At 40.1% G+C, this 9,298-nt stretch overlaps 1 pseudogene; it reads left to right on the top strand.

The window, feature by feature from the left end:
• The first annotated feature begins 8,483 nt into the window (after positions 1-8,483).
• Positions 8,484-8,801, top strand: LOC102850222 (annotated as a pseudogene).
• The last annotated feature ends 497 nt before the right edge of the window (positions 8,802-9,298 follow it).

The following is a 9,298-nucleotide window of genomic DNA, read 5'->3' as shown; positions in this document are numbered from 1 at the left end:
TGCTTGCTGTTCTGTTAAATTTTGCTATTTTGACTGGGGTGAGATGATATCTCATAGTTGTTTTAATTTGCATCTCTCTTAGGGTTAGGGATTTTGGGCATTTCTTCATGTGTTTGTTAGCCATCTGAATGTCGTCTTCGGTGAAGTGCTTGTTCATATTAGATAAGGCCATTCTTTTGTGGCCCATGTTCTTTTTACAATCCATTAGAGAAATTCCCAAGTACTTAATATAATTTTTGTTATTTTAACTTGTGCTTATTTATACTTCCATTGTTTCTGTTTGTTTGTGGTTAATAGAATGAGATTAATTTTGAATTTTTTCATATTCAGTTACCTCTTATTCGTGTAATTTGTGAGTTTTTACTCATCTAAATACAGAATAAAATAATCTTGGAAGAATGATAGTGTAGTAGATAGAACATTGACTCCCCTCTCTAAACTTTAGGTCTCAGATAATCATTGCTACTATTAGGTAAACTTCACTACGTACTCAGATCTTGGCTAAATACTTGTCTCCTGTGCTTCCTTTGCATTTTTTGTACTTCTGATTTTTTACATGATATTGCTCCATAAAGTGAGTTTTGTGTTGTTAATTCTATAGCCCTAATGCACAGCATAAAATTTGCAACCAATGAATTTCTGAATAATTCAATCAGTGAAAGCAAGGACCATTAGCAAGCAAAACAAGTCATCCAAGGATAATATAAGCAACTGAGTATGAAAATATGCTACTTAAGAGTAAGATTTTAATTCATGTTAATACTTGTCTGACTTTTTTTCCACTTGACTGGGAAGTAATAAAAGAATCCCAGGATGCAAGAAGGTTGATTGTATATACATTCTCTTTTCTATTCTCTTATGAACTATAGAGTCAATACCAAATATTGATCACAAAAATGGCAATTAAGCTATTCTTTATAATTTTATAACCAGACAAGTTGTCCCTTCCCTCAACCTTTGTTTGCTCAGGAGAGACTCACTCCCCTAAAAAGCAGTGCAGTGCAGGGAAAGGAGATAGGAATAAGGCCGTTAGCAACTACTGAGACTTGGGATCTGCACTGTTGAGACCTTATCACTTTCCTGGGCCTTTTCCTGAGCAAGATATCCTGGGACTTTGCCTACTCCATAGAGAAACCTCCTACCTCCCATCAAGGTACAGTAAAGGACAGAGAATTGGGCTCACCAAACTCGGTGAAGGGAAAGATTCCTAGCTCACTGCCTTTCAAAGGACAACCAAATGAGAAGCTTATCACAAGAACTAGGGAATATATCTGCTCATAAATAATCAGCAGAGCAGGTGCCACTGGGAAACTCAACTGGAGGCAGCACTTAAAATATGCAAGTTACCATAAAATCACAATCAAATTATATTCTGAAAAATGTCCTATGAAACAGTAATAGATCATTCAGGAGGCTGGGATTTATGAGTAGGAATGTGGAATCAGGACTGAAAGGAGATCCATCAACAACCTACATTATCCAGATGACATAACCTTGCTAGCTGAAACTGAAGAGTACCTGAAACACTTGTTGCAGAAGGTCAAGGAGTACAGTCTTCAATATGGATTGAAGCTCAACATCAAGAAGACAAAGATTTTCACAACTGGGCCGATTGGTCGCACCATGATAGATGGTGGAGAAGAGATTGAGGCTTGTTAACAGTTAAAGCTTGCTCGGCTCCACAATCAACACTTTTGCACCAGCAATCAGGAAATCAAAAGACAATTTACATTAGGTAAATCTGCTGTCAGTGACCTTTTCAGAGTACTGAGAAACAACAATCTAAGTCTAGAGACTAAGGTACACCTGATGCAAGTCATAGTCTCCACAATTACTTGCTCTACATCAGAGACTTGGACAATGACTAAGGATGACAGAAAAATTGATGCCTTTGAGTTGTCGTGCTGGAGAAAAGTCTTGAATGTACCATGGACCACCAATAAAACAAATAAGTCTGTTTTGGAGAGGGTGAAACAAACAATTTTCCTAGTGTTTTCTCTGCCCACCTCTTATTCTGGAATTGTGATTATACATATGTTGTTTTTTTTGATGTCTTCTCACATGATTCTAATGCATTCTTCATTTCCCTTCCCTCTCCTTTCTAATTTTTTTTTCAAGTATATTCCTACTGAGGTTTTTGTCTTCCAGCTCACTGACTCTATGTTTCATCTCTTCTGTTCTGCCTTTTTGTCCCTCTAGCATATAGGGAACTTCTGCTATTTTGATCTTGATATTCCCGATTGTGTTTTCATTCATTTCTACTATTTCCAGGACGGTGTTGATTGTACCCTCTTTTACCAATTACAGTTTGCTCGGATCCACAATCAACACTCTTAACACCAGCAGTCAGGAAATCAAAAGACGAATTGCATCGGGAAAATCTGCTCTCATGGACCTCTCCAGAGTGCTGAAGAGCAACAATGTAGTCTAGATACAAAGGTGCCTCTAATCCAGGGCATGATCTTCTCAATTACTTGTTATGCTTCAGAGAGTTGGACAATGACAACGGATGACAGAAAAAGAAGAGATGCCTTTGAGTTGTGATGCTAGAGAAGGGTCTTGAACATACCATTGGCTTCCAAGAAAACAAATAGGTCTGTCTTAGAGAGGGTGAAATCAAATCTCTCCTTATAGGATATGATTTTGAAGCTCTACCTCACTTACTTTGGGCATGTGGCCAGGAGAAATCAGTCCTCGGAGAAGGGCATCATGCTTGAAAGGGTAGACAGACAGCACAGGAGAGGGAGACCCCTGATGAAATGGATTGATACAGTAACTGGAGCAGTGGGGGTTGGTGTATAAGAGTTTATGAGACTGGTTCTGGACAGGGAAGTGTTCAGAGCTTTTGTACATAGTGTCATTATATATCGCAGGAGACTCATTGGCACACAACAACAAAAACATATTATGACAGGTTTGCAAGCAGGAATGGCATCCACTTCCTAAACAACATGCCTCTGAAAATGCTATGAACTTTGATAAATGTCTATAGTTGTAGAGGGGCTTCAGGCCTTTTGTTCATGGGTCACTATGAGTTGTGCTCTACTCAAAGGCAATCAACAACAATACCTCTTTACTATAGTTTCAATTCTTTTTTTCTATCTTCTGTAATTTCTTTTGTAGTTGTTCAGATTCTTCTGTGTTGATATATTTCTTCTGGTTCCTTGTCTCTGGAGTATTCACTTTATTTGTTGTTGTTGTTTTTGTTATGTGTCGTCGAGTTGCTTGCAACTCATAGCGACCCTATGTACAACATCCCTAAACTCTGCTTGTGCCAATCGCACCGTCTCCGATACACCCATCCCAATTACCCCCGTCACTGAATCAATCCACCTCATGGGGACCTTCCCCTTCTGCGCTGTCCCTCCACCCTACCAAGCATGATGTCCCTCTCCAACAACCTGTCCCTCCTTGCAAAATGTCCAAAGTATGTTAGACAGAGCATTTAACCCTTTCAAGGATGAATCTGTTTGTTTTCCTAGCAGTTCATGGTACCCTCAATACTCTTCTCCAGCACCACAGCTCAAAGGCATCAATTCTCCTTCTATCCTCTTTAGTCATTGTCCAACTCTCTGATGCATAACAAGTAATAGCAAAGACCATGGCCTGTATCAGGCGCACCTCACTTTATTTTGGTTTCCATTTTTTCTTTCATCAATTTCACCTTCTTCTGTAGCTTTTCATATAACTACACATCAACATATTTCTTCTGATTTTCTGCGTCTGGGATATTTGCTTTACTTGTGGCTCCCATTCTTTCTTCCAACATTTGTACATTCGACTGTTCATACGACACCATATCAATATATTTGTCTGCCTTCCTCTCTCTTGGGTAATCACCGGGTCTTTGTATAGACAATAAAACACCAATAGACATTCTTGTATTCTCTGTTTTTACATTGAAATCCATCTGACATCAGCAATGCTATCCCTGGTGCCATGGCTTCTTCTAAACTCTACTTGAATTCTGGCAGTTTTCTGTTAATGTACTGTTTTAGCCATTATTGCATGATCTTCAGCAGTATTTTGTTTGCATGTTGTATTAATGATATTGTTCAGTAATTTCCATATTCTTTTGGATCATAACACTAAACCCATAGAGAAAGAAATTGAGGGTTTTTATCAATTTCTGTAGTACGAAATTGAGCAAACATAAAATTGAGATACATTAATAATAACTGATGATTATAATGCAAAGTATGAAACAAAGGATTGGTGGTTGGGAATATGGCCTTGCTAATAGACATGAGACTTGAAGGGCATAATTGAATTTTGTAGGACTGATGACTTATATATTGCCATTACATTTTTTAAAAAGATATAAATGTTAATTGTACACATGTATTTAATGAAATATGCAAGAATCAAATTGATTATACCTGTGGAAAAAAGATGTTAGAAAAGTTCATTATCATCAATCATAAAGCATGTGATAATTAACCAACTATACTGAAAGAATACATCCAAGCAGCACTGAAGGCATTGGGGAAAGGAAGGTTCCAGGAATCAAACAAGTACCAGCAGAGATGCTTTAACTAATAAATACAGTGCTGGTTGTGAATTGTCTGTGTCAAGATATTTGGAAGAAAGCTTTCTGGCCAACTGACACTAAGATAGCCATATTTGTGCTCATTCCAAAGAAAGGTGATTTTTTTGGTAACACAGACTTGTCAAACAACATCCTTAATACCATTTGTGAGTAAAATCTTGATGAAGATAAATGAAAAATAACTGGAGTAGTATATCCACATGGAACTGTCAGGCCAGAAATTTAAGCTGGATTCATGGACAGGAAATGAGAAATACCTTTACTGATGTCAGCTGGATCTTGGCTGAAGGTAGAGAATAGCAGGAGCTTTACATGTGTTTTACTGACTACACAAAGTTGCTGTGGAACATAATAAATGATAGATAATATTGAGAAGAATGGGAACTCCAGAACGTTTAATTGTGCTCACTAGTAATTTATACATAGACCAAGAACAGCGCAAGGAACTACGAACAATTTACAATCAGGGAAGATGTGGCTAAGGATCGGATCATTTCATTATACTAATTTAATCTGTCTGCTGGGGAAATAATCCTAAAAGCTGAAGAAGAATGTGGCATCAGGATTGAAGACTGATGACACAACAGACTTACAGAACAAAAATCACTTGAAACATAAACTCATGATGATTAAAAAACTCTAAACTTCAGTATGAATTATACCCCAACAAAAAAGAGAACAAAAATTCTCACACATGGGCCAACATGAAACATGATATCTGGAGAAAAGTTTGAAGTTGTCAAGGATTTAATTTTACTTAGATCTATAGTCAGTGCTCATGGAAGCAACAGTCAGAAAAATTAAGCTATGTATTCTAATGGGGAAATCTCTGCAAAAAGACCTTTATAAAGTTCTAAACAGCAAGGATGTCTCTTTAAGGACCAAGATGCATTTGATATAAGACATTCATATTATCAATTACTTCATATGCATGTGAAACCTATAACCTTGATGAAGAGGATGTTGTGTGAATAGAGCAAGGGAACACTACTAGGCATACAATTAAGTAGGGTGTCAAGGTTGTATCCTTTCTCCATACCTATTCAATCTGTATGCTGAACAAACTATTTGATAAGCTGGACTCTGAGAAGAAGAGTGTAGCATTAAGACTGGAGGAAGACTCATCAATAACCTGCGTTATGCAGGTCACACAGACTTGTTTGCTGAAAGTGAGGAGGACTTGAAGCACTAGTTGCCGAAGATCAAAGACTAAAGCTTTTGATATGGATTGCATCTCAACTACAAGAAAACAGAAATTCTCATCACTGGACCATTAGGCAACATCACAATAGATGGAGAAAAGACAAACACCGTCAATGATTTTATCTTACTTGGATCCACACACGCTTCATACTAGCAGTCAGGAAATCAGGAGATGTGATGCACTGGCAAAATATGCATTTAGAGACTTTTCCATATTATTGAGGAGCAATGATGCCTATTTGAGGAGTAAAGTGCATCTGATTCAGGCCATGACCTTTCTGATCACTTGCTATGCATCTGAGAACTGGATAATGAATAAGGACAACAGAGGAAGAATTGATGCCTTTGAGCTGTGGTGTCAGAGAAGAGTACTGACTATCTCACAGACTGTCAAAAGAACAAATATGTTTTGGAGAAAGTGCAGCCAGGGTGCTCCTTGAAGGCAAAGATGATAAAACTACATGTAGCATACTTTGGGCATGTTACTAGGAGAGGCTATTCTATGGAAAAGGACATAGTTCTTGGAAAGGTGGATGGTTGGCAAAACAGAGGAAGACCCTCAACCAGATGGACTGACACAGTGAATGCTGCAATGGGCTCAAGTGTGTCAGGATGTGGGAGGATGGCACGGGATAGAACGTAGGGCACATGGTTCAGATCTGTTCAAGGGGTCACTATATGGGTCATACTCAACTCAGGGACATCTAACAACAGCACATACTTGTAGATTTGTCTCAGAGAAAGTGCAACCAAAGGTGCTTCTAGGAGGGAAGAATGATGAAACTTCTGATATGCAGTCCATGGTATTCTCAATACTCTTCTCCAGCACCACAGCTCAAAGGCATCAGTTCTTTTATCCTCCTTAGTCATTGTCCAACTCTCTGATGCATAACAAGTGATTGCAAAGACCATGGCCTGTATCAGACACACCTTAGTCTCCAGAGTGACACCATTGCTCTTCAGAACTTTGGGCAGGTCCCTAATAGCAGACTTTCCTATCACAATACATCTTTTAATTGCCTGGCTACTGGTGCCACGAGTGTTGACTGTAGAGCCAAGCAAACTAAAGCTGTTAACAATCTCAATCTCTTCACCATCCATCCTGATGCTACCAATTGGTCCAGCGGTGAGAATCTTTGTCTTCCTGACACTGAGCCTCAATCCATACTGAAGGCTACACTCTTTGACCCTCTGCAGCAAGTGTTTCAGGTCCTCCTCATTTTCAGCAAGCATGGTTGTGTCATATGCATAACGCAGATTGTTGATAGATCTTCCACTAATCCTGATCCCACATTTCTCCTCATAGAGCCCAGCCTCTTGGATAATTTGTTCTGCATTCAGGTTGAAAAGGTATGGAGATAGGACACATTCCTGGTGTACGCCCTTCCCTATTTTAAGCCATGCAGTGTTTCCTTGCTCTGTTCTGACGACTGTCTCTTGTTCCAAGTATAGGTTTCGCATTAGCATGATCAACTGTTCTGGGATTCACATTCTTCTCAGAGTCAGCCACAGTTTGTTATGATCTACACAGTCAAATGCCTTTACATAGTCAATGAAACACAGCTGGACATTCCTCTGGTATTCCCTGCTTTCAGCTGAGATCCATCTAACATTAGCTTCAATGTCCCTAGTACCATGACCCCTTCTAAACCCAGCCTGACCTAATAAAATAAAATTAAAAAATTTAAAAAGTCTTTTTAAAAAATAAAAGAGAAGGAGGTAGAAAACAGGTGACCCTGGAGGACATTATGCTGAATAAAATATCTCAGTCACAAAAGGACCAATACTGCATAATGCCCCCATTCTAAAAGAGGGCTGACATGGTGGTTGGGGAGAAACTAAGAAAAGAAGGGATAAATAATGTACATGGCATTGAAGCAGATGAGAGAGAAAATGGTATAAAATGAATATATCATTAGGTATTATTGGCATGACAAGAGTCCAGAATAAGAGCTGCATAGTAAAGTAGGCTGGGGGAGGGGGGCGGGTATGAAAATGAAAGAATTTTCTTTTCAAAGAGAGAAGTGAACGGGGAAAGGGGAAACAGAGAAGAAACTGTGCAACAGTGAATGAATGGAAATCCAAGTTCTCTATAAATTTTCATTAAAATCTCAATAAAAACATAACTTGAAATTAAAAAAGAGGGAAGGAGATAGAACCATGTAATAGCTATTGTTGTTATATGCTGTAGAGTTGGAACCAACTCAGAGCTGACCCACCAGTGGGTTTTCAGAGGTTGTAAACTGCACAGGAGGAGACTGCATATCTTTCTTTTGTGGAGTAACTGATGGATTCAAACCATCAGCCTTTGGGTTGGTAGTGCATCTCCTCACCACTATACCACCAGAACTCCCTTATGAAATATTAGGAGGTAAAATTGAAGGGACTTGGTCATGGATTATACACAGTGTGTGGATTAGAGGTGTGTAGTAACCAAGATGATTCTTAATTCTGAGGCTTTCATCTTTATTTCTTGGGTGGAATATGTGGAAAGTGGTATCGTTTACTTTGATAATGTAAGTCTTAGAACCAGGTGTGAGGTGAACATAAAAAGCCATCTGTGGTTGCGCTTTCGGGATCTGCTTTCATCTGGCCCCCAGGAACCTCTGCTCGTCTTGGGGTGCGGTGGGGTGCACCTAACGAGCTCGAAGGAGCAGGGGGTCCTGAGCTCAGGGGCTCCAAGAGGCGGAGACTGAGCTGTGACTTCATTTCTCTCCTTTGGGTTCCAGCCATGGCTGCGCGCTACTCTATGGCGATGGGCCTCAACAAGGGCCACAAAGTCACCAAGAACGTGAGCAAGCCGAGGCACAGCCGCCGCTGCGGGCGCCTCACCAAGCACACCAAGTTCGTGCGGGACATGATCCGGGAGGTGTGTGGCTTCGCGCCCTACGAGCGACACGCCATGGAGCTGCTCAAGGTCTCCAAGGATAAGCGGGCCCTCAAGTTCATCAAGAAAAGGGTGGGGACACACATCCGCGCCAAGAGGAAGCGAGAAGAACTCAGCAAAGTCCTGGCCGCCATGAGGAAGGCGGCTGCTAAGAAGGACTGAGTGCGCCCCACTGTCCCCCAAAGCCCATCTGATGTAATAAAGTGTAACGAGAAAAAAAAAGCGCCATCTGTGGACATCACTATAAACATTTTTATAATGGGTGGTCTGTAAGACTTTTGTGGGAAAGAAAAATCTCTCTTAGTGAGATAGTGTACGGTCCAAACTAAAATTCATTGCCATCGACTTGGAACTGACTCTAGCTTCAAGGGGTTTCTGAGGCTGTAAATTACACATGAGATTTCTCATCTTACTCTCATAGGTTCAAACCACCAGACAGGTGTGGCCTTCGGGTCAGCAGTGCAACTCCCTGTGGGCCCTGCTATACCAGAGCTCCCCGGTGTGGAGCAGAAAAGAGAAAAAGTACAAGAAAGTGTTAGGAAAGAGTTTTGGGGAACCATCATTTAATTGGGGATAGAAGTAGGAACTGAAAAGGAAAAGCAGAAGTACAGGGGTAGAGAAACTAGAGGAAAGTGTCTAAGAAGTGCTAGCGGTCAGCT

Source organism: Elephantulus edwardii, unplaced genomic scaffold, assembly GCF_000299155.1.
Source record: "Elephantulus edwardii isolate Elephantulus edwardi_28Jun2011 unplaced genomic scaffold, EleEdw1.0 scaffold00012, whole genome shotgun sequence".
Classification (NCBI taxonomy): Eukaryota; Metazoa; Chordata; class Mammalia; order Macroscelidea; family Macroscelididae; genus Elephantulus; species Elephantulus edwardii.
The sequence above is the reverse complement of the archived record's forward strand: the minus strand, read 5'-3'. Positions and strand labels throughout refer to the sequence as shown.